General features: G+C 37.2%; 1 protein-coding gene and 1 non-coding gene across 3 annotated transcripts in view; both read right to left on the bottom strand.

Moving 5' to 3' along the window:
• FOXP2 (forkhead box P2) overlaps positions 1–26956 on the bottom strand; it is a 661310-nt gene that overhangs the window by 549880 nt on the left and 84474 nt on the right. For both annotated transcript variants that reach the window (XM_066362522.1, XM_066362526.1), the window contains exon 2: positions 19004–19148. The gene's annotated coding sequence lies outside the window, so the exon portion shown is untranslated. The remainder of the gene's footprint in view (positions 1–19003; positions 19149–26956) is intronic.
• On the bottom strand, positions 21523–21629 carry LOC136396407 (U6 spliceosomal RNA). The gene has a single exon (XR_010749695.1). It is a non-coding gene; the product is annotated as a U6 spliceosomal RNA (small nuclear RNA).

Genomic DNA, 26956 nt, shown 5'->3' with positions numbered 1-26956 from the left:
TGCTGGGTCATATGGTAGTTCTATTCTTAGTTTTTTGAGGAACCACCATACTTTCTTACTCTAAATTGAAATAGATTAGTGCTTCAGTCAAAAGATACACAGTGATTGAATGGACAACAAACAAGACTCTTACATCTGCTGTCTACAGAAGACTGACTTCAGATCAAAAGACACACAGAGACTAAAAAAGTAAAGGGATTAAAAAAAAGCTATTTCATGAAAATAGAAACAAACAAAAAATTAGGGTAGCAATACTTGTATGAGATAAAATAGACTTTAAGACAAAGGTTATAACAAAAGACATAGAAGGACCCAGCAACTCCATTCTGGGTATTAATCTGAAGAAACCCAACATACTATATCGAAAACACATATACATCCATATGTTTATTACAGCATTTTTTTTTACAATAGCCAAGATATGGAAGCAGCCTGGGTGTCCATCAAGAGGTGAATGGATAAAGGTGCATATATACAATAGAATATGACACAGTCGTGACAGAGAATAAAATTTTGCCATCTGCAACATGGATGGACCTAGGGGGTATTGTGCTGAGTTAAATAAGTCAGAGAAAGACAGATGCCAGATGATTTCATTTATATGAGGAACCTAAAAAACAAAATAAATGAAGCAGAACAGAAACGGACTCATAGATATAAAGAACATTGTGAGGGTTGCCAGATTTGGGGGGGGGGAAGATGAGTGGAAAAGTTGAAGAGATTTACAAGTACAACTTGATTGTTACAGAATAGTCATGGAGATATAAAGCACAGCATAGGGTGTATAGTCAATAATATTGTAATAACTAGATATGGTGTCAGATGGGTACGAGATCTTTTGAGATGATCATTTCATAAGTTATATACGTGTCTAAACACTGAATTACAGACCTAAAACTAATAAACTTTACATTAGCTGTAATTTAAAAATGAAAAAAAGAAACAATCAAGATCAAAATATATGCAATGACTTATATCAAGAAAAATAGAACTCTAGCAAAGAAAGAAATTTCAAAGACTGAAAGAAACTACCTTGAGTGGATCTTGGAAGAATTCACATGAATTTTAATGGGCACAAGAATGAGCATTTTACAGCAATATAATGATGAGGAATACAACAGTGAAAACAATAATAATGGAAGCATTATTTAATCTACATGCCAGAAGCTCTGCAGAATGTTTCATCTCTTTCCACTAGAATTTCCCTAAATACTATGGTATTAAGCTTTACATAATGCCTTTCAAAAAGGGGAGATTTATAATGTGAACTTGATGTGTATAATATATAATAAAACTGAAATGTATGCTTTATCACTTCATGGTATAACATCATTGGAAAGAAATTTAGCAATATATTATAAAATAAAGATGTGGTATTCTAAAATTTAAACATTCTACTTCAAGTTATAACCTTTGAGAAACTCTCAAACATGCACAAAAAGATCAATACAGATACGTTCACTGTAGCATACTATTTGGAATAATAATGGAAAACAACCAAATTGTTCATCTACTGAGGAAAAGATTTTAAAATAGTCATGTTTTACTCAAGCCATGGAATATGGAGTAGTTAAAAAATAATTATTACCCACCAAAATGGTAAAAATGAAAAAAGACAATCTCAGTGTTAGCAACATGCTGAGCAACCCGAACTCTCACGTATTGAAGATGGAAGGGTGAATTGGGACAAGCACTTTAAAGACTGCAGTGTGATTCAGACAACCTGAGATGCAGATGCAGATGCTAAGCTGACACAATTACACAGGTATCCTATGATACAAAATTCTACTCCTAGCTACACATAATGCATATGTAAGGGACATGTACAAGAATCTTTGGAGTTTAATATTATTTCTAATAGCCAAAATCAAGAAAACAACCCAAATGCCCCAAAATAGTATGAAAATAAATAAACAGTGGTATATATGTGCAATGAGATACTAGATAGCACTCAAAATGGACACTTAACTACACACAATAATATGAAGGAAACTCATAAATGTAATTTTAAGAAACTGATGCCGGCCAGACCAGGCGGTGGCACCGTGGATACAGAGTTGGCCTGGGATGCAGAGGACCCACGTTTGAAGTCCGGAGGTCGCCAGCTTATGCATGGGATCACAGACATGACCTCATGGTCGCTGGCTTGAGCAAGGGGTCACTCGGTCTGCTGTAACCCCCCAGTCAAGGCACATTTAAGAAAACAATCAATGAACAACTAACATGCAGTAATGAAGAATTGATGCTTCTCACTTCCCTCTCTTCCTGTCTGTCTGTCCCTATCTTTCTCTCTCTTTCTCTCTCTCTCTCACAAAAAAAAAGAAAAGAAAAAAGGAAAGAGAAATAAAATGGTGCCAGACACAACAAACTATATGCTAAATGATTCTATTCATACAAAGTTAAAAATAGACAAAACTAATCTATGTTGTTAGAAGTCAGACTACAGTTTCCCTGGTGAGGGATTAAGAAAGACAATAACAAAAAGGTGGAAAAAGAATACGAAGCCACTTCTTGAGTAGGACTGATTACCATATTTCCCATGTATAAGACGCACCCTTTTTCAAAAAATATGGGGTCTAAAACTGGGTGTGTCTTATACAGTGGTTATAGGGAGTTTTTATTTGCATTTCCTGCTTTTTCATGCTTGTCTTTTTTTCAAATTTTGGACCCCAAAATTAAGGTGTGTCTTATACATAGGAGTGTCTTATACATGGGAAAATATGGTACACAGATGTGTGCATTATGTGAAAAATCATCAAGATGTGTATGTATGATTATTGCAGTTTTCTAAACACAAATGCAAAAATCATAAATGTACAATATATACACTCAGTGTGGAATCTAATGAACAAAACAAGCTAACAAAACAGAGACAGACTCACATATAGAGAGCAGGCTGACAGCTAGCAGTGGGGGAGCTGGGTGAGGGAGGTAGAGAAATTGAACTAAAAGGACAAAAAATACTCATAGACACAGACAACAATAGGGTGACTGCCAAAAGGGGGGAGGCAGAAGAGTGTATGGGGGCATGAATGGCAATGGACAAAGGTTTGACTTGAGGGGGTGAACACACAATACAGTGTACAGAGATGTGGTGTAGAACTGGGGACTTGACACCTGTATAATTATGTTAACTAGTGTTACCTTAATATATTGAATAAAAAACTAAGAAATTAGACCTGTGTGTATAAGCATAAATAAGTCTGCTAAACATAATTTTGGAAAAACTATTCAGAAGGAAAGATTTCATATGACATCATTTATATAACCTTTAAAATCACAAAAGACAAAAGTGTAAAAATATAAATACCGCTTTCACCAGAGAGAAAAGGGGACAAGATGAGAGCACATAGCTACACAGCTTCTACTATGTTTGTGGTATTGTATTTTGTAAAAAAGATACAATGGGATCTGAAGAAATACAAAAAAATATTAATGTACATCAAATTTGAATATATGGGTACCTTTTGTGTTATTTTTGTATGTTTACAATATTATAAAATAAAAACATTAAAGCTATCACTTGGGGTTCTAGAGTAAAGAGAATCTTTAAAAATGATTGTTAGTGAAAAATATTTTCCTAATTTGCCCAGATCAGCAGATTAACAAGTGCTTTTTTTTTTTTTTTTTTTTTTTTTTTTTATTTTTCTGAAGTGAGAAGCAGGGTGAGGCAGACAGACTCCCGCATGAGCCCGACCAGGATCCACCCGGCATGCCCACCAGGGGGCGATGCTCTGCCCATCTGGGGCATTGCTCCACTGCAACCAGAGCCATTCTAGCACCTGATGCTGAGGCCATGGAGCCATCCTCGGCACCCGGGCCAACTTGTTGCTCCAATGGAACCTTGGCTGTGGGAGGGAAGGAGAGAGATAGAAAGGAGAAAAGGAAGGGTGGAGAAGCAGATGGGCGCTTCTCCTGTGTGCCCTGGCTAGGAATCGAACCTGGGATTTGCACACACTGGGCCGACACTCTACCACTGAGCCAACCAACCAGGGCCTTTTTTTTATAGCTTTAGTTATCTGAGATGGTTGATAGGTGTATATTTTAGGAAAAGAATTTAGGTTTTAATACATTTAGTACCTTTCCCAAAACCTAAAATATACTCCATATATAGAAAAACAGTGGCACATACATCCTCATTTGCAAGAAGATAAGTTAGGCATTTTAAGTTGTAGAATAATAAAATCATTAAACACTCAAGAGAGTTCAGCTGACATGACACACAGGTCATATTTATGGAGAATTTAAACTGTCAAACTATTCTTTTATACCTAACCCAAGATTATTTTGTTGTTCCTTTATGTTGTCCCACAGAGTTATAATCAAAATGGAGCTCATAAGTAATAATGGTTGCATGGGTAGAACTGCCAACTCCACAAAACTAGATCATCGATATACCCATTACAAAAGAGATCAGTCCAGGAACAGTCAGTCCCCTGTCCCAGATACCTCTTTGGATCATTAACTTGGAAGTGGATTCAATGGGTAAGTAATGGATCTGTCAAAGGCATTTGGTGGTTCCCATCTATCTATCTCGTGTTTAACAAGAATTTCTGTCTTAACCATTTTCTCTTTAAAACCTGAAGACAGAGAAAAGATAAGTATTTTGTTCATTTTTTTGTTTGTTTGCATTTTTCTGAAGTGAGAAGCTGGGAGGCAGAGAGACAGACTCCCACATGCGCCCGACTGGGATCCACCTTGCAAAGCCCACTAGTGGGCGATACTCTGCCCATCGGGAGCATTGCTCCATTGCAACCAGAGCCATTCTAGCACCTGAAGCAGAGGCCATGGAGCCGTCCTCAGCACCCTGGCCAACTTTGCTCCAATGGAGCCTTGGCTGTGGGAGGGGAAGAGAGAGGGAAATAGAGAGGAAGAAGAGGGGGAGGGGTGGGGAAGCAGATGGGTGCTTCTGCTATGTGCCCTGGCTGGGAATCGAACCTGGGACTTCCATAAACCGGGCTGACACTCTACCACTGAGCTAGCCGGCCAGGGTAAATAAGTTTTAACTATACAGTTTGCTTTTATTTTTAAAAATAATCATTTAAAACCAAGAGGTCAGGCCTTCATGATAAATACTTAACTTCACAGATTTCATCTTTGTATTTAAGCATTCTGTTTCTTTTGTTACAACCCTCCCTTTAGTGTCTGAGAACAGCCAATTAGTTATAATTTGAGGTAGTCATTAGAAATCGCAAGACACAAATTCAGATAAGATATTTAAGCAAGATATACAATCTTTTGGTAAAAAGCCTACATCATTATAAAAGAACATGGAGCAATACACCTCATTTTGTTGAATTATTATTCCACAAAGATTCAAATCAGTTCTGAAGACAGTTGTACAAAGCTGACCCAAGAAACTAGTGTCTTGTTATTTAGTGAAAACTAAATCACATGAATGCCAATTCTCCAGAAAGATTCGACTCCTACCTTGCATTTTTGGTCTTGTTAAAATTCACATATATCTTTTTAGCTATTTAATAAATAGATTATCTTGTTCACCACATTCCCATGCATCTTCTCAAGTTGACCTATGCACATCGTTTAACTCTAATCAAAGTGCAGTAGTGCATCATTCTCTGACTTACACGTTGAAGGAAATAACACTTGCATTGCCCACTGAAATTTTTAAATACTAGGACACAAAATAATAATTTTTAAAAATATTTCATTTGGCAATAGAACCCATATTCCTTAAATTCCAGAATTATATCCTATTCAGAAGAGTTCTCGGCTTTGGAACTTAACAAATAGAATAAATAACTATGTATTACACATTGCCATATAAATGCATACATCCATGCACACACACAAACACACATAAATACATATATACACAGAGATATAGGGATAGATATATACAGATGGATAGATGCATATATATAGAAAGGTAAGAGACAGAGACCCAGAGATAGACATATATGGGCATATAAAATACAGTGTGTGTGTGTGTGTATATATATATATATATAATATATATATATTATATATATATATATATAACTACATGCACATTTATTTATACACACAAACACCCACATAGAGAGCGAGTCAAGGACACTAGTGACCAAGACATTAATTAAGTGCCTGCTACATGCCAGCTATTTTTTTTTATGTTTGGTCATTTAATTTTATATAAGATACAAGAAAAAAAAGTAGTTTTTGAACATGCAAAACTTATCCAAGATCAATTTTTAAAAAATATGTGGCAGAGCGAAAATTCAACCCACTTTATGCTTTTACAAAAAAATATAAAATAAAAATAAAAAGACTCTCCTCCATGGATTGCTTGGTGTCTCTTCAATTTAGGGGGAAAAAATCATTTGACACTATAAAGAAACATAGCTTGTTTAAACCAAAATCTGATTTTATTCCCAAATTTCAATATGGCAAAGGAAAAGATAATTCTTAGTTGAATATGTTCAAAATGTAACTCCTTGATAATATGGATTTTATCCAAGACAAATCAAAATCACAGATATCTTACAAAAACCAAGTTTTCAGTGAGTCAATAAAAAATAAATGCAAGAGCAACAGATGCATTCTCCCTAAGACATCTGAGACTGAAAGAAAGGGCAATAGTTTTAATATTTTTTTCTTAGGAGTAATAAATTCCAGTGTTCTATTAATGTCAATCAGTTAAATATGATTATATTCACTCCTTGGAAAATTAAAAATAGAATATGCTAAGAAAAAAAAAAGAAAGTAAGGAAGAAAAAGAAGAGGGAGAAAAAAAACATATTAGAAGATGTGGTATATATATATATATATACATACATATACACACACACACAATGGAATACTACTCAGCCATAAGAAATGATGACATATTGCCATTTACAAAATAGACGGACTTTAAGAACATTATACTGAGTGAAATAAGTAAATTAGAAAAAGTTAAGAACTGTACGATTTCATAAATTGGTGAGATATAAAACTGAGACTCATGGACATAGATAAAAGTGAAGTGGTTACCAGGGGGAAGGAATTATGTGGGTGGGGGGGTGGAGGAAAGGGTGTAAAGAGGAACAAATATATGGTGACAAAAAACGATTTGACTTTGGGTGATGGGTACACAACATAATCAACAGTTAAAATGTGCTATAGAAACATTTACCTAACACCTATGTACTCTTATTGATCAATTTCACTGCATTAAATGTAATTTTTTCAATATAAGAAACATACTAATGTTAAAATTAACAAATTAAAGTACCACTTCAGTAGAAAAGTGTTTGTAGAGATGATAGACAACTACATAAAATGTATTAAAATTTAAGGAAAGAAGCCACCAACAACTCAATAAAGATAAACAGTTCATTACTATAGAATGGATTTTGGTTATATTATAAAAATACCTATTTTTTAAAGTCAAACTGGAAATATCTATCTTAAAGATGGGTTTATGCTAAGTCAATAATTACACGATATTTTCACTGCCCTAAAAATCCCATGTTCCATCCTTTCTTTCCTCCCTCCCCGCATCCGCAGCTCTGGCAACCACTGATCTTTTTACCATCTCTATAGTTTTGCCTTTTCCAGAACGTCATCGAGTCGGAATTATACGGTATGTAGTGTTGTCAGATGGCTTCATTTACAAAGTAATATTCATTTAGGGTTCTTCTATTCCTTTCTGTGCCCTGATAGGTCATTTCTTTTTATCACAATAAGTCCTTTGTATGAATGTATCACAGTTTATTTGATCTACTTACCTACTGAAGGACACCTGGTTGCTTCCAAGGTTTAGCAGTTATGAATAAAGCCTCCAAAAACATTCTTGCACAAGTTTCTTCAAGGACAAAAATTTTCATTCATCTGAGTAACTAACTACCCAAAGGTGCAATTACTGGATTTTATGGTAAGTATTTCACTGTATGTTTGTTTAGCTTTTGTCAAATTGTTTTCCAAAGTGGCTGTATTGCTTTGCACTCCCAGCAACCATAAATCAGAGTACTTCTTGCTCCACATTCTTGGCAGCATTTGGTTTTGTCGGTGTTTGGGAATATTTGCTATTCTAACATGTGTATAGTAATGAGGCAGGATAAGAAGAAGCTAGGAGAACTCCTTGGCAAGCACAATGGGGAAACTGAGATAGAGAGCTGCACAGGTTGGCCCAGCAATTTACAGCCAGATATTCAAGGTCAGCTCCCTAGAAACAACATCTAAGCCTCACTTGTATTTTAGCTCCAGGCCCAGAAAAGCAGCAAAGCCAGGTGGGTAGCCCAGGACCAGCTGCCATGACTAATGCCCCCCTGCCCTGGGGTTGACCAATCAGTAAAGACAACAATCTGGAAAGGTCAGACCTAGAAAAACTGAGGAATATTCTATTGAAATCTCCCCTAAACTCCCAGCCCTTGAAAGCACTCAAAACCAAGGAGCTGGAGCACAGAGTGCTCTCCCTCCCGGGAGCACACTGGCACTTTTCCCTCTTCTCTTCTTCTGTTCTGCCCCAACAGCCATATCTCCTAAACTTTAAGGGTTCCCACCAGACTTGAAGCAGAGGAGCAGTGGGCAGCAGCAGCTCCTCCCAGATCAACCCCTTTTCTCTGACTTCCCGGTATAGGTTCATTTCCTTCCCAAAAGGCTTCTAAGAGCCAGAGCATTCTTGCCCAGGCTCTCCTGTTGCTTCTTCTATCCTAGGCCCTTCCTTGTTTCACTGTTCCCAACTTTAACAAACTTACTTTCAAAATCACCGGGACTCATGTTGTGAAATTTTTTCTGCACAAAGTCAAGAACGCACACAACTACTGGCTGTCTCTAGACAGACCCAAAGGACCAGGTCCCAGGTCCTTCTTCCAGTAACAAGAGGAGATTTCCTTGCCTTGTTCCCAATCTTAGCAGAAAAGCATCTAGTTTCTCACCAATGGCTTTTCATAAAGCAAATATCCATGCAGCCACCAGCCCACCGAATACACAAAACTTTGCTGCAACACCAAAAGCTATGGGAACCTGCACTCCAAATTCCACCTCCTACCTACAATTTAACCATTATCTTTACTTTAGTTGTATCACTAAACAATATAGTCTCATTTTGGAACTATATTAAAAGAAATACAGTATTGTTCTTTTGTGCCAAAGTGCTTTACTCTATATTATGTTTATGAGAGTTGGCCATTATTGTTGATATATGATACTTTACCCGTTATCAATATTATAGAGCAGAGAAACAGCAAAATTTTCTTGTGAATAATAATATTTTCCCAAGTCCTTCAGCCTCCAACCAATAAATGAAAGTTATCTACAGACCTAACAAACTTAAATAACATTTCAAGTTTATCACACTTTTAAATGATAAAAATGAAAGTTTTAAGTGAAGAATAATTTTTTCATGTCAGTGAAATGAGTAGTAATTTCTTTTTTCCTGAAGTTGGAAATGGGGAGGCAGCCAGACAGACTCCCGCATGCGCCCAACTGGGATCCACCTGGCACACCCACCAGGGGGCGATGCTCTGCCCATCTGGGCCGTTGCTCTGTTGTAACCAGAGCCATTCTAGCGCCTGAGGCAGAGGCCATAGAGCCATCCCCAGCGCCCGGGCCAACTTTGCTCCAATGGAGCCCTGGCTGCGGTAGGGGAAGAGAGAGACAGAGAGGAAGGAGAGGGGGAGGGGTGGAGAAGCAGATGGGCGCCTCTCCTGTGTGCCCTGGCCGGGAATCGAACCCGGGACTCCTGCACGCCAGGCCAATGCTCTACCACTGAGCCAACCGGCCAGGGCCATGAGTGGTAATTTTTGTGGTCTTTCTTCAAGGTGTTTCTATCTAGTTCAATGATATCTAAATTTTGAACTGAACATCTAAAATTGAATCCAACAAAATTTATTTTTATGCACAGTTGTTAAATTCATGAATCCTAAGGCACAAATATAGATTGTCAAGAATGGTCACAGAGTTGTGTAACTCTGTCAGAAAGTTCCAAACAATGATATTAAACATAAACCTTGAAATTCTGGAGGTTTCTCGCTGCAGACTACTATGTTACTGCAGATGCTGTGTCAATAAGAATATCACATTCAAAACCTGTAAAGATTCATGTTTCAATTTTGGAGATAAGTGGAAGAATACATGATTTAAATGTATTAAACTCCAATAAGTATTAATTTTCTACTATGTAATTTGGACTTTTTAAAAACAAAACAGAGTGACGTCACGGAAATGGCGCCGTGAGCAGCGTGTCCGACAGATCTCCCCAAAATCACAACAAATTTATCAACTAGAAACAGGAAAATTTATCTTCGGAGCATTCCGGAGTTCCACACAAACTGAAAGCGAAGGGACTGTTATCACTTGGATCTGGGAAACGAGGGTGTGGAGGAAGCTACCGCAGGGACGTTCATTCAAGCCGCGAGGAAGTGCGCCTGTGGTGGTGGTGAGTCAGCCCATACTCGGGAGCCGCGAGCCGCCGCCGCGAGCCGCCGCTGCGAGCAGCGCCCGGTTCGGTTGCAGAGCGAGCACCGCCGCCGCAAGCAGCCGCCGCGAGCAGCCGCGGGCAGCGCCCGGTTCGGTTGCGGAGCGAGCGCCGCTGACGTTCCCAGCGGCCCGCGCACGGGGAGCGGGAGAGGCCCCAGGGCGGTATTCCCTACTTGGGAGATTCTCTCCGAGGGCGGGGCACCTCACCCAGCCATTCAAGCTAACAATCAAGCGTTGGGGGAGGGGCGCTCAGGCAGCCTGAAATACCTTCCGGAGCACAGCTGCGACCCAATTACTGAAATTAACTTAACCCGGGAAATCTGCGCACCCTCGGTTCTAATTGATAAGATCTCTCTCAGTTCACCGACCCAAGACAAGAGGCGTGATATTTTTTAGTGCCTCTCGCTAAAGGGGCGGGGGCAACTTCTCATTGATAGAGCCTCCATATTCAGGGATAAACGCTAATAAGAAGGACTTGGCAGATAATAAGATTTATACTACACTAGTCGCAAGCAGAGACTAGTGCCTCTTCTTCCCAGCCAAAACAGGCTACAAAGTGTAGAAAGCCTGGGTTGAGAGGTCCAACGGAATGCTAGGCGCTGAACAGTCACCTTGACAACAATTGACTCCCACCCCCGCCTGATTACACTGGAGGCCCTGACTGCCAGAGCCTTTCCCAAAGCCTTGCACTGAGTGGGGATAGAGTGGGGATTTCCCAGCTCTTTGAGCCTCTTACTCCCCAGGCAGAAGCAGTGGCAGCCTTATAGCTGGATCACCAGGCTGCTAATTCAGGAAGGGGGGACTAGGAGAGAGAATCCAGGAAAGCAAACTCTCTCATCGTTGGACCCTGCAAACGCCAACAAGCCTTGACTACCAACAAGACTAAAGCCAATTATATGACATTGCCATAGAATCCCATCAACTGCAAATCCCTACCTAAGTGTGACACAGGGGCAGAGCCTGGGGTACAGAGTCACCGACCAGGAAGAGGGAGAGAAAAGAAAAAGGAAGAAGTTAACATCTCAAAATCAAGAAAAATCCACAGACTTTACAACTTGTTCCACTAATTTTTTTTGTTTGTTTGTTTGTTTTTGTTGTTGTTGTTGCTTGTTTCTTCTATCTTATTGCCTTTATTTCCTCCACCTCGGTCCTTATATTCTCTGCCCATCTTATGCTTCCCTTTTCTTGAACTACACTACCCATAAGTGTTACATTTTATTTCTCTTCTTCATCCTCACCCTCCTTTAAGATTATACTCCAAAACACTTAACTCTCACTTTCTCCTCTTTTGTTTTTTTTTTTGTTTTGCTTTATTTTGTTTTTTTTCTCTTCCTTTTTTATTTCTTCCTTTGTTTTTCTCTTTTTCTTATTTTTTCCTTTCTATTCGTTTTTTCTTTTTTTTTTCTCGTTTTACTTTCCTCCCATTTAATCCTCAATCACGAACAAATTAGTTAATTTGGGACTCAAGGCTTTTTTTTGGCCTTATTTTTCTTTTGCGCTTTTGTTTTTGTTTTTTTCTTGTTTGTTTATTTTTGTGGCATTTTGGGTCCTCCCAACCCAAGGTCTCCATTGTATTTAGTCTCCGCTCCACTTAATACAACAGATTTTTACTTATTATTTTTATTTTTTCTTCTTTATTATTCCTTTTTTTGTCCTTTTTTCTGGTTCCCTCTTATCCCTCTCATTATATCTCTTAGTTGACCATCACCCACAAGCAAATCATCTTATGCTTGTCTAAGATTTTCTTCCTTTTTTTTTGCATTTAGTAGGTCCCTACTCCCCTTTTTTTTTGCCCCTTGAACTCTTCACTGCAAATCAGACTCTCCATTATAGGCACGATATTTCCCTGAGGAGGGGAGAGGAGGGAAAGAGAAGAAAGAAAAAAAGGGGGAAATAATAAATTATTACTGCTTTTTTTTGTGGGGTGTTTTACCTTTTTTTTTTTTTTTTTCTACTTTTTACTCTTTATTAATTCTAATTAGTGCTATCAACAAGACCACCCTCAGATGCCAATAAGAAAGAGGAAATCGAATATTATGGATACAAAAGAAAGAGAGGTAACACAAATAGATGTGGAAAAATCTATGGAGAAAAGACTTAACATATTGGAAGCCTTGGAGCTAAATGACAGAGAATTTAAAATAGAAATCTTAAAAATACTCAGAGATATACAAGAAAACACAGAAAGGCAATATAGGGAGATCAGAAAACAACTCAATGAACACAAAGAATATATTACCAAGGAAATTGAAACTATAAAAACAAATCAAACAGAAATGAAAAACTCAATTCACGAGCTGAAAAATGAGGTAACAAGCTTAGCTAGCAGAACAGCCCAGATTGAAGATAGGATTAGTGAAATAGAAGACAAACAACTTGAGGCACAACAGAGAGAAGAAGAAAGAGACTCAAAAATAATAAAAAACGAGAAAGCCCTACAGGAATTATCTGACTCCATCAGAAAGAATAACATAAGAATAATAGGTATATCAGAGGGAGAAGAGAAAGAAAATGGAATGGAGAATATACTCAAACAAATAATAGACGAGAACTTCCCAAGCCTGTGGAAAGAACTAAAGGCTCAAATTCAAGAAGCAAACAGAACACCGAGTTTTCTTAACCCCAACAAACCCACTCCAAGGCACATCATAATAAAGATGACACAAACCAATGACAAAGAAAAAATTCTCAAGGCAGCCAGGGAAAAGAAGAGTACAACATATAAAGGAAGGTCTATTAGATTATCATCAGATTTCTCAGCAGAAACTCTACAAGCTAGAAGAGAGTGGACCTCAATATTTAAAGCCCTGAAAGAGAGGAACTTTCAGCCAAGAATACTATACCCATCAAAGCTATCCTTCAAGTATGAAGGAGATATAAAAACATTCACAAATACAGAAAAGATGAGAGAATTTATCAACAGAAAGCCCCCACTCCAGGAAATACTAAAGGGGGTTTTCCAACCAGATTCAAAGAACAAAAGAAAACAACACCACAAGTAACAGCTCCACCAAGAACACAATAAAACCAAACTTAAACTGTGACAACAAAGGAAAAAAAAGGGGGGAGAGAATGGAGATTAACAGTAGCAAAGGACGATGAAGTGCAGAAATACTTATAAGATAGGGTACTACAATGAATATGGTAGGTACCCTTTTCATTACTTAATGGTAACCACCCTAGAAAAAACCACCACAAAAACACATGACTTAAAAAAGGTAGCAACAGAGGAAAGAAGTATGGAACACAAACAAACAGAAACAAATGATAGAAAAACAAAAGAGAAGAATCAAACTAGATACAAAACTAACAGAAAGCAATTTATAAAATGGCAGTAGGGAACCCACAAGTGTCAATAATTACACTAAATGTAAATGGATTAAACTTACCAATAAAAAGACACAGAGTAGCAGAATGGATTAAAAAAGAAAATCCAACTATATGCTGCCTACAAGAAACACATCTAAGCAACAAGGATAAAAACAAATTCAAAGTGAAAGGCTGGAAAACAATACTCCAAGCAAACAACACCCAAAAAAAAGCAGGTGTAGCAATACTAATATCTGATAATGCTGACTACAAGACAGAAAAAGTACTCAGAGACAAAAATGGTCACTTCATAATGATTAAGGGGACACTGAATCAAGAAGACATAACAATCCTTAATATATATGCACCAAACCAAGGAGCACCAAAATATATAAGACAGCTACTTATTGACCTTAAAACAAAAACTAACAAAAATACAATCATACTTGGAGACCTCAATACTCCGCTGACGGCTCTAGATCGGTCATCCAAACAGAGAATCAATAAAGATATAGTGGCCTTAAACGAAATACTAGAACACCTGGATATGATAGACATCTACAGGACACTTCATCCCAAAGCGACAGAGTATACATTTTTCTCTAGTGTACATGGAACATTCTCAAGAATTGACCATATGTTGGGCCACAAAGACAATATCAGCAAATTTAGAAAAATTGAAATTGTACCAAGCATATTTTCTGATCATAAAGCCTTGAAACTAGAATTCAACTGCAAAAAAGAGGGGGAAAACCCCACAAAAATGTGGAAACTAAACAACATACTTCTAAAAAATGAATGGGTCAAAGAAGAAATAAGCGCAGAGATCAAAAGATATATACAGACAAATGAAAATGAAAATACGACATATCAGAATCTCTGGGATGCAGCAAAAGCAGTAATAAGAGGAAAGTTCATATCACTTCAGGCCTATATGAACAAACAAGAGAGAGCCGAAGTAAACCACTTAACTTCACACCTTAAGGAACTAGAAAAAGAAGAACAAAGACAACCCAAAACAGGCCGAAGAAAGGAGATAATAAAAATCAGAGCAGAAATAAATGAAATAGAGAACAGAAAAACTATAGAAAAAATCAATAAAACAAGGAGCTGGTTCTTTGAAAAGATCAACAAAATTGACAAACCCTTAGCAAGACTCACCAAGGAAAAAAGGCACAGGACTCAAATAAATAAAATCCAAAATGAAAGAGGAGAGATCACCAGAGACATCATAGATATACAAAGAATTATTGTAGAATACTATGAAAAATTATATGCCACCAAATACAACAATCTAGAAGAAATGGATAAATTCCTAGAACAATACAACCTTCCTAGACTGAGTCATGAAGAAGCAGAAAGCCTAAACAGACCAATCAGCAGGGAGGAAATAGAAAAAACTATTAAAAACCTCCCCAAAAATAAAAGTCCAGGCCCAGACGGTTATACTAGTGAATTCTATCAAATATTCAAAGAAGACTTGGTTCCTATTCTACTCAAAGTCTTCCAAAAAATTGAAGAAGAAGCAATACTTCCAAACACATTTTATGAGGCCAACATAACCCTCATACCAAAACCTGGCAAGGATGGCACAAAGAAAGAAAACTACAGACCAATATCTCTAATGAATACAGATGCTAAAATTCTAAACAAAATACTGGCAAACCGAATACAACAACATATTAAAAAAATAATACATCATGATCAAGTGGGATTCATCCCAGAATCTCAAGGATGGTTCAACATACGCAAAACGGTTAACGTAATACACCATATCAACAAAACAAAGAACAAAAACCACATGATCTTATCAATAGATGCAGAAAAGGCTTTTGATAAAATACAACACAATTTTATGTTTAAGACTCTCAACAAAATGGGTATAGAAGGAAAATATCTCAACATGATAAAGGCCATATATGATAAACCATCAGCCAACATCATTTTAAACGGCATAAAACTGAGGACTTTCTACCTTAAATCAGGAACAAGACAGGGTTGTCCACTCTTTCCACTCTTATTTAACGTGGTGCTAGAAGTTCTGGCCAGAGCAATCAGACAAGACAAAGAAATAAAAGGCATCCATATCGGAAAAGAAGAAGTAAAGGTATCACTTTTTGCTGATGATATGATCCTATACATCGAAAACCCGAAGGACTCCACAAAAAGATTATTAGAAACAATAAACCAATACAGTAAGGTCGCAGGATACAAAATTAACATACAGAAGTCCATAGCCTTTCTCTATGCCAACAATGAAATATTAGAAAACGAACTCAAAAAAATAATCCCCTTCACGATTGCAACAAAAAAAATAAAATACCTAGGAATAAACATAACAAAGAATGTAAAGGACCTATATAATGAAAATTACAAAGCATTGTTAAGGGAAATCGAAAAAGATACAATGAGATGGAAAAATATTCCTTGTTCTTGGATAGGAAGAATAAATATAATCAAAATGGCCATATTACCCAAAGCAATATACAAATTTAATGCAATTCCCATCAAAATCCCTATGAGATTTTTTAAAGAAATGGAACAAAAAATCATCAGATTTATATGGAACTATAAAAAACCCCGAATAGCCAAAACTATCCTAAGGAAAAAGAATGAAGCTGGGGGCATTACAATACCTGACTTTAAACTATATTATAGGGCCACAATAATCAAAACAGCATGGTATTGGCAGAAAAATAGACACTCAGACCAATGGAACAGAATAGAAAGCCCAGAAATAAAACCACATATATATGGTCAAATAATCTTTGATAAAGGGGCCAACAACACACAATGGAGAAAAGAAAGCCTCTTCAACAAATGGTGTTGGGAAAACTGGAAAGCCACATGCAAAAGAATGAAACTCGACTACAGCCTGTCCCCGTGTACTAAAATTAATTCAAAATGGATCAAAGACCTAAATATAAGACCTGAAACAATAAAGTACATAGAAGAAGACATAGGTACTAAACTCATGGACCTGGGTTTTAAGAACATTTTATGAACTTGACTCCAATGGCAAGAGAAGTGAAGGCAAAGATAAATGAATGGGACTACATCAGAATAAAAAGTTTTTGCTCAGCAAGAGAAACTGATATAAAAATAAACAGACAGCCAACTAAATGGGAAATGATATTTTCAAACAACAGCTCAGATAAGGGCCTAATTTCCAAAATTTACAAAGAACTCATAAAACTCAACAACAAACAAACAAACAATCCAATAAAAAAATGGGAAGAGGACATGAATAGACACTTCTCCCAGGAAGAGATACAAATGGCCAACAGATATATGAAAAGATGCTCAGCTTCATTAGTTATTAGGGAAATGCAAATCAAAACTACAATGAGATACCACCTCACCCCTGTTAGATTAGCTATTATCAACAAGACGGGTAATAGCAAATGTTGGAGAGGCTGTGGAGAAAAAGGAACCCTCATTCACTGTTGGTGGGACTGTAAAGTAGTACAACCTTTATGGAGGAAAGTATGGTGGTTCCTCAAAAAACTGCAAATAGAACTACCTTATGACCCAGCAATCCCTCTACTGGGTATGTACCCCAAAACCTCAGAAACATTGATACGTGAAGACACATGTAGCCCCATGTTCATTGCAGCACTGTTCACAGTGGCCAAGACATGGAAACAACCAAAAAGCCCTTCAATAGAAGACTGGATAAAGAAGATGTGGCACATATACACTATGGAATACTACTCAGCCATAAGAAATGATGACATCAGATCATTTACAGCAAAATGGTGGGATCTTGATAACATTATAAGGAGTGAAATAAGTAAATCAGAAAAAAACAAGAACTACATGATTCCATACATTGGTGGAACATAAAAATGAGACTAAGAGACATGGACAAGAGTGTGGTGGTTACCAGGGGTGGGGGGAGGGAGGACAGGGGGAGAGTTAGGGGGAGGGGGAGGGGCACAGAGAACTAGATAAAGGGTGGCGAAGGACAATCTGACTTTGGGCGAGGGGTATGCAACATAATTTAATGACAAAATAACCTAGACATGTTTTCTTTGAATATATGTACCCTGATTTATTAATGTCATCCCATTACCATTAATAAAAATTTATTTAAAAAAAAAACAAACAAAAAAAAAACTGATACCTAAGGACATAAATAAAAGTGAAGTGATTACCAGGGAGAAGGGAACATGGGTGAGGGGGAAGAAAACATGAGTGAGGGGGAAGGGTACTTATGTGAATGGGGAGGGAGGGGATAGGGAGAAGGGTGTAAAGAGAGGCAAATATACGGTGACGGAAATGATTTGACTTTCAGTAATGGCTATACAACATAATCAACAGTTCAAATGCTGTAGAAATGTTCATCTGAAACCTATGTACTGTTATTGATCAATGTCACATTTAACAGTTAATTTTCTAAATAAAATTAAAAAGAAAAAAAACAAAAAAAACAAAAACAAAAAAACAAAACAACATTCTATCTGTGAGAAATAAAAAAAAGGATATCAATTGTTAAGCAAAAGTCAAATGTCTGGCAGATAGACTTTACATCAAATATCAAGCGCCTTATCACAAGGATAATATACTAGGTAACTTCCAGATAAAAGTGATGATGACAGAAGTTTATTTCCAAATATTATTCCTGAACAAGTATTGCCTTTGATTATCATTCTCTCTTCCAATTTCTAAACAGCAACTAAATTGTGTGTGTCTATGTAATAATTAACACAAATCTTTTTTTTTCCTGACAAGACAGGAAATCACTCTTCCTAGTACACTGAGCTGACAAAACGTATAACTTTTTATAGTAGACAATGAATACAAATTCAGTCCAATTCAGTTTTAACATGCAAAGTGAAGAAAGGACTGAATGTCTCTCTTACTGAAAGGTAGATTTAAATAGATCTATTAGGATAGTCTTGTTTTCAGATATGAAGAAATATAAAAGAAAAATAGAACCAAAGTTTAGAGCAAAAAGGGATCATGATGGCACAACTGCAGATATTACATCAAAGGAAGCCATTTTCTTTTCATCAGAATAATATCAACGTTCTTAACATTTCTCCATCAGAAGGTAAAATTAAAATTAATCCATTTTGCAGTAAATATTATTATTGTAAAGCATCACTATATGTTATGAGTTAGACAATATTAACACAAATAGTAATATAAAATTTACCAACCAAAGCACTGTATATTTTGTAGTGAAGATAAAAATCCAAATAATATTGTCATCATAATATTTCTACTAATACCTGATTAGCCACAAAAACTGAGAAATGAAAAATATCAAGTACAGATGACTTACATTTCGAGGGTTAGCCTTTAATTCTCTCTTCCAGAATTGAGGAGTCTTATTCTTTCTGCTTACAATACTCCTTTCTCCAGGGTATTCTTTTACTTCCAGAATAGATCAGGACAAAGCTTGAACAGACTTCTATTATTTGTTTGATCTAGAGGGAAATTATACTTTTAATCAATTATTATAAAATGCATCAAACTTTTTCTTACTGTGCTGGGGAGTGGGGGTTTCTCATTATTTTCTGTTGAATTCGAGGTGAACAGAAAAAATAGGAATTGCCATTGTTGAATATTATAATAAATAAATCAAGTATTTTAAATTAACAACACTAAAAGAAACCCACATCTATCTTCTTTTTTCATTTTTTTGGCTAAGCGGCATAGCAAGAGAAAATTAATTATCAAAATCCAAATGACTACAAAAGCCTACTCAAATGTATTTTTAAAAGACTTTACCATAATTTTGCAAATCCATGAGTTTGAATGAACTGGTGAGATGATTAGATATCAAATATTTTTAGTCATTCATTTTAATGTCTTAGGGCTAAAGAATTATGGGATGATTAGAAAAGTATGAAGAAAAGTCCATTTTTTAAAATTGTTAATGGAATAATATAAAAAGATGATTTCAAAAGCATGAGACAGACCAGAAAGAGATGACAGAGGGTCTATAGGGCAGAGCAAGAGCTCTGGAGTAAGAATTTCAAAGAGGGCACAAAAGCTGGGATAATGATTCAAACAAGACATTCTGGTAAAATGAGAGTATACAACACTAGTACATTCTAATTCTGGTTTTGCGTTAATTCTCTAACACTGAGATACAAAAATGCCATATATCCTACCCTTACAAGAACACAAAAATGTGATTTATGATTATCTGAACTCTTGTGGCAAATACATTCACAATTTTAAGAGAATTAATTATATATGACAAATTTGATCAAATGTAGGATTCTAATAATGAATAATTTCTGTCTCATTACAATGAAATATTAATAATCAAGGTAAATATCTTCAACTTGTGCCATGCCCTGGATATACCATCTTGCTTTACCTTAAAGTTATTCATACTGTTTCTTTTCCATTAAATAATAAATCAGAATGTAGGGCAAAATTTGGAGAAAAACTGGAAATATAGATGTTTTGTGGAAATGTGTGTGCTAGCACTTTAAAGCCTGTTTTTGCTCAAAACTTAAAACTATTACACTGGTGATTATTAATATTTATTTAAAGTATAGTGGAAAAATAGTAAATGAAGCCAATCAATATCTGTATCAGGATAGCTAAATACAAATCTATCTATCTATATATATGGAGAGATATTTATGCAGAAGTATACCTCTTTAAGTCATCAGTTTGATCACAAATTGACACTTTTGTGATCCCCTTCAGTTTTTAACCATTGTAACTGGAACTTGCAATCATTTACCTGGCACACATCAAAATTATTGCAAGATAAAACAAAAACACATATTTGACTACCAAAACTAAAACTATTGGGAGGGAAAACTCATTCAAGATGAGATTTTTATGATTACATAAAACTGTTACGATTTCTTTTTGAAAGATTAAACTAATATTGGCTTAATTTAATAACCTTAACATTAAAACTTATCAACATGTACTTTCTCTATGAATATTTCTATATGGCTTTTCACACATAGGTACTTCATCCTTTGTTTGTGGACACAGAAATGGTTTTGCTGTATTTTGGGTCAGTGAAGATCAATGCACATTCCTTTAGGGAAGCCTTTGAACTGACAAAGGATGAATGATTGACATCAGTAACAAATACTTTTTTGTTGTCCTGAACTGACATGTCATTTATAGCAATACCTATGCTAATTAATGCCATACATACCTACCAGATGTGTCAGAGAATCATGCTAAACTCTTCACAGAATATAGCTTAGATGTAGCTAAAATTATGTTATAGATATGGAAATACATTCTTTGTGATAAAGAACTGACCTCTCTTTCTCTCTCCACTTTTATTTACACGGATGCATGCACATATATAAACACACATCATGTTGACTACACTTTTCATGATACAGAAAATGCCACTTATACACACAATTAGCTATACATTATCTTTTCCATCAATAAACCTTTTTTTTCTTTTTTTTTTTTGCATTTTCTTTTGCATTTTTCTGAAGCTGGAAACAGGGAGAGACAGACAGACTCCCGCATGCGCCCGACCGGGATCCACCCGGCACACCCACCATGGGGCGATGCTCTGCCCACCAGGGGGCGATGCTCTGCCCATCCTGGGCATCGCCATGTTGCGACCAGAGCCACTCTAGCGCCTGAGGCAGAGGCCACAGAGCCATCCCCAGCACCCAGGCCATTTTTGCTCCGATGGAGCCTTGGCTGCGGGAGGGGAAGAGAGAGACAGAGAGGAAGGTGCGGCGGAGAGGTGGAGAAGCAAATGGGCGCTTCTCCTGTGTGCCCTGGCCAGGAATCGAACCCGAGTCCTCCGCACGCTAGGCCGACGCTCTACCGCTGAGCCAACCGGCCAGGGCTAAAAATATGGAATGCTTCACGAATTTGCGTGTCATCCTTGCGCAGGGGCCATGCTAATCTTCTCTGTATCATTCCAATTTTAGTATATGTGCTGCCGAAGCGAGCACAATAAACCTTTTTTTTAAAAAAAAGCAAACTCTACCTTGCAAAGTCCAAATACACTATAATCCTAACCCTGCAAAATACAGTACATAATGTACTGAAATACTAGCTGGAGTCTTCACAAACTACACTATCATCATGATACTTGACCAAATTACAGGGAAATTTCCTTCCCAGATCCTCAACTAAACTGGTAGATCATTAACAATTAAAACTATGTATTAATCATCTTAATTTCTCAGTTCCTTTGGATAGAAATTGGTATGTAGCGGGTACTAGTTTTTTTAATAAACAGTTACATTCAGCAAAGTCATTAAAAATCACATTTTTGTTGGTGAATTCAATATATACAAAGAAAGAATTATTAACTTTGGCAACCAAAACTCTTTAGTCATTAAATCAGATAAACTGGTAAAAAAATAAAAAATAAAAAAAACCCTCATTTTACTGTCTGTCACAGGGGTCTCTAAACTTTTTACACAGGGGTCCAGTTCACTGTCCTCAGACTGTTGGAGGGCCAGACTATAAAAAAAAACTATGAACAAATCCCTATGCACACTGCACATATCTTATTTTAAAGTAGAAAAACAAAACGGGAACAAATACAATATTTAAAATAAAGAACAAGTAAATTTAAACCAACGAACTGACCAATATTTCAATGGGAACTATGCTCCTCTCAATGACCACCAAGGAAAGAGGTGCCCCTTCCGGAAGTGCGTCAGGGGGCCAGATAAATGGCCTCAGGGGTCCGCATGTGGCCCACGGGCCGTAGTTTGGGGACCCCTGGTCTGACAGATAGATAGCATTCAATAAATGTGAACCACAATCAGGCTGACCATGCATCTTGGATTGCTTGGGATAGATATGGTTCATACTTACTGAAGTTTTTTTTAAGTGAGAGGAGGAGAGACATTGAGACTGGCTCTCACATGCACCCTGACCAGGATGCTCCTGCCCCTGCAACCCCTATCTAAGGCCGATGCTTGAATCAACTGAACTATCCTCAGTGCCTGAGGCCAACACTCAGACCAATCAGGCTATCCTTAGCACCATTTGAGCCACTGGCTACAAGAAGGGAAGAGAGAGAGAAAGAGAGAGAGAGAGAGAAGAGAGGGAAGGATGGAGGGAGGGAGGGGGAGAGGAAGAGAAGCAGATAGCAGCTTCTCATATGTGCCTGGTCATGTGTGTCTTGACCAGAAATCAAACCCAGAAAGTCCGACACTCTAGCCCAGGGGTCCCCAAACTAAAGCCGGCAGGCCTCATGCCGCCCTCTGAGGCCATTTATCCAGCCCCTGCCACACTTCCGGAAGGGGCACCTCTTTCATTGGTGGTCAGTGAGAGGAGCACATTGACCATCTCATTAGCCAAAAGCAGGCCCATAGTTCCCATTGAAATACTGGTCAGTTTGTTGATTTAAATTTACTTGTTCTTTATTTTAAATATTGTATTTGTTCCTGTTTTGTTTTTCTACTTTAAAATAAGATATGTGCAATGTGCATAGGGATTTGTTCATTGTTTTTTTTTATAGTCCGGCCCTCCAACAGTCTGAGAGACAGTGAACTAGCCCCCTGTGTAGAACGTTTGGGAACCCCTGCTCTAGCCACTGAGCAAACACAGGCAGGGCCTTACTGAAATTTTAAGAGCTATCCCTTTCTTTCTCCAAAGTGTCCCAGTTTGGATACTGTTGGTCAAATAAGTTTGAAATATGATATATAGGTTTGCTCACTTATAGTTTGCATTGATTGGGGGGACAGGCTGTAAGCAGGCAGGGTCATTATACCCTAAGACTTAGTTTTAAGACTAAGCCTTTCCCACCCTAAGTGACTCTGTATCAGAGACTTCCTTGTTTGTATAATGGATTAAAAGTTTTTATTTCTATACTATAAAATGGGGCAGAACGGCAGCTTGCTCTCTCTCGCTCTCTCTTGGTTCCTGAAATTAGCATTAGAGAGGAGAGCAGAGAAAGGCCACGTGGAGGATAGAAGAAGCAGCCAAGATGGCAGAGTGCTGAAGGAGAAGCCAGTTTGTGCAGAGAGAAGGAGATGGGGAACAGAGGTGAATAAGGCTGGTGAGCTAGAAACCTTTGATTCTAGGAAACTCAGGTAAGTCAGTGGCTTTGGGAGCCCTGAATGGAAAGGGAAGTGTTTTCCCACTGTGTGTATTTCTTGCCCACCAGGTGCAAGCTAGGATTAAAGGTAATGGCCCACCAGTTCTTGGCTCCATTGTTTCATTACCGTCTGTCCGAACCAAATGCCAACCTGCATGGACCAGGCAGCTGTGATGGTGGCCGTGGCTACTGGCCTTACAGATACTAACTTTATACATCCATCTAAAGTATAAATAACTTATTATTGTTTCTTTTTATAAAAAAATTGTTTTTGGAGAAAGGGGTAGGAAGAAAGGGAGAGAGAAATAATGATTTGTTGTTCCAATTATTTTTTTAATAATTTTTGTTTATTCATTGTTGGTCAAATAAGTTTGTAAATATGATGTATATGTTTGCTTGCTTATAGTTTGCATTGGGGGCTGGGCAACACCAGATATATTGGTCTGTGAGGTTGCATGTTGCCTTCCTGATTGGGAGGGGCCATTGTCTTGCTAAATGTTTACTGGAAGGGAGTTTCTGCTCCCACCACTGAGAGGTGCTAGAAGATTTCTTTTTCTCTCCTCCCTTTTTCTCTCCTCCCTTTTTCTCTCTTGCCCTCTAAAAGCAGAAAACCTGCTTTTCCCTTGGCTTTTTTTGTGCCTTGACTGCCCGGGTGAGACACCAATAAACAGAATGGTCCACCATCCTCCGTCTCCACCATTTCTTTACTGTCTGCCCGAATTCAATGAGAACCTGCATGTGAATGGCCACGATGGTGGCCCCTGGCCATACACTCATATTTTTAGAGAGAAGGGGGGAAAAGTGAGAGAGAGAGAAAGAGAGAGAGAGAAGGGAGAAGGAGCAGGGAGCATCAACTCTCATATGTGTCTTAACCAGGCAAGCCCAGATTTTTGAACCAGTGATTTCAGTGTTCCAGGCTGATGCTTTATCCATTGTGCCACCACAGGTCAGACATTGTCCCAATTATTTATATACTAATTGGTTGATTCTTATATGTGCCCTAACTGGGAATCAGACCCGCAACCTTGGCATATCAGGACGAGGGTCTAACCAACTAAGCTACTCAGCCAGGGCCATAAATTATTTTCTTTTTTCTCGTTTTCTGTGATGTTGTTGCATGACAAAAGTATTTTGTTGGGATTAGAATGAACAACATTCTATCTTTTGAACATTAATAAATTCACATACTGTATTTCCCCACGTATAAGACGCACATTTTTTAAAAAATTGGGGGTCTAAAAACTGGGTCCTCCTTATACAGTGGTTGTAGATTTTTTTAGTTGCATTTCCTGTTTTGTGCTTGTTTTAGCGCTAATTGCTGAAGACAGTGATTCATCATCAGACACAGATGAGGACAAGCTAATGGATGGGAGTTTTGACAGTGATGACGAGTTGTATGAACTTTATGATGAATAAAACCTGAGTTCAATAACTTTATGCAATACATTTTTTTTTTTATTTTGGGCCCCCAAATTAAGATGCATCTTATACATGGCGAAAAACAGTAGATGGTCAAAGATTTACTAAATCCACACATCACTGTAGCTAAATATTTTATCTTCAGCGAAGAAATTGCCTCATAACAAATCCAAATGTGACTATTTTTTATTAATAGTTTGTTAATTCTTATTGCTGAATAGTATTTCCTTGAATATCTTGTTTATCCATTAACCTCTTAATATTTGGTTTGTCTTCAGTTTGGGGTATTTTTTAATCTTTGATTTCCTTAACCTAACTCATTGAATTTTTGTTCACTCCTTAGAACTCTCCGTGTGGCTTCCATGACATCACCTCTTTCTAGATTCCTCATCTACCGCTCAGACCTCCTTGTTTTTTAATTTTTTATTTATTGATTGGTTTTAGAGAGAGAAGAAGGAAGAGAAAGAGGAAGGGAAAGAGAAAAAAGAAAGAAAGAAAGAAAGAAAGAGAGAGAGAGAGAGAGAGAGAGAGAGAGAGAGAAAGAAAGAAAGAAAGAAAGAAAGAAAGAAAGAAAGAAAGAAAGAAAGAAAGAAAGAAAGAAAGAAAGAAAGAAAGAGGGAGAAACATCGATTTGTTGTTCCACTTATTTATGTATTCATTTATTGATTCTTGTAGGTGCCCTGACTATGGGAACAAATCCACAACCTTGGCATATTAGGACCATACTCTAACCAAGCTAACCGGCCAAGTCAGACCACCTTCTTAAAGTCTCTGCTAGTTCCTATTTTTATATGTACCTCTTCAATGTCAGTTTACCCAAGACTTCATTCTAGCCCTCTTTTTTTATTCTGTACTCTATTTCTCACATCAATCACCATTTGCTGCAAATGACTCCCAAGTGTATGTATCCAGTCGATCCTTTCTCCTGACCTGCAGATTTCAAGTTCCTATTGAAAATACAATCATCCTTCAGTCTTAACTTCCTCTAACCCACACTCCACAACACAACCTAAGCATTTTTACTTTTACTTTTTTTTCATTTCTTTGTTTGATTTCTGAAAAATGTAAATATGACAGTATTATTCCAAAACCAAGAAAGCAAAGGGACATTTAAGCAGAAAGTGAATTCCTGCAGAGTACTCTAAGGTAACAGAGGACAAGAAGGGATTCCAAATCGACTAGAATAAGCAATCTGTTCATTGTTATCTCCTTTAAATCCAAGCATGTTTCACTTATAAAAATTGTTGCAGCGAGTGGTTAAGTTTCAAGGCAAATATTAATAGAAATAATAAACAAATTCATAAAACAAAGTTATAGGGTACTGTGGGAACGTCTAAAGAGGTGGTTTTTAACTCTCATTAGACTGCTGTATTTGCTGTGTAAAAACGCAGGCTTAGTCTTGTCAAATGTGAATCTTCAAGAGAGTCTGGAAAAATTGTTGTGTGTGTGAGAGAGAAAGATCCAATTTATTAAATTTAAAAACTAATTTTAAAAATATTTTAAAAATAATAAATATCAAGAAACTCTATAAAGGGCGTTGGCCACCCCTTTTTTACCTCAAGGTTAAATTGATGGGCTAGCTTGTGACCTGAAGCCATGTATTACATCGTTTCTGAAGGAAGTCTGGTCTGATTTCTGGATAACCTATAAAAAATCTTTCAGTATACAATCCGTTTACATGTTGAGAAATGCTTGCTATTTAATTTTATTACTGAAAAAGCATATGGATGCAATTTATTATCCACTCCTTTGCTCAGTTCTTTATCCTCTATTCCCTCTTAAATACCTTTACTTGAATATTCT

The sequence above is a fragment of the Saccopteryx leptura genome, chromosome 2, assembly GCF_036850995.1.
Source record: "Saccopteryx leptura isolate mSacLep1 chromosome 2, mSacLep1_pri_phased_curated, whole genome shotgun sequence".
Classification (NCBI taxonomy): Eukaryota; Metazoa; Chordata; class Mammalia; order Chiroptera; family Emballonuridae; genus Saccopteryx; species Saccopteryx leptura.
Note: the sequence above shows the minus strand (reverse complement) of the source record. Positions and strands in the feature narration are given on the sequence as shown.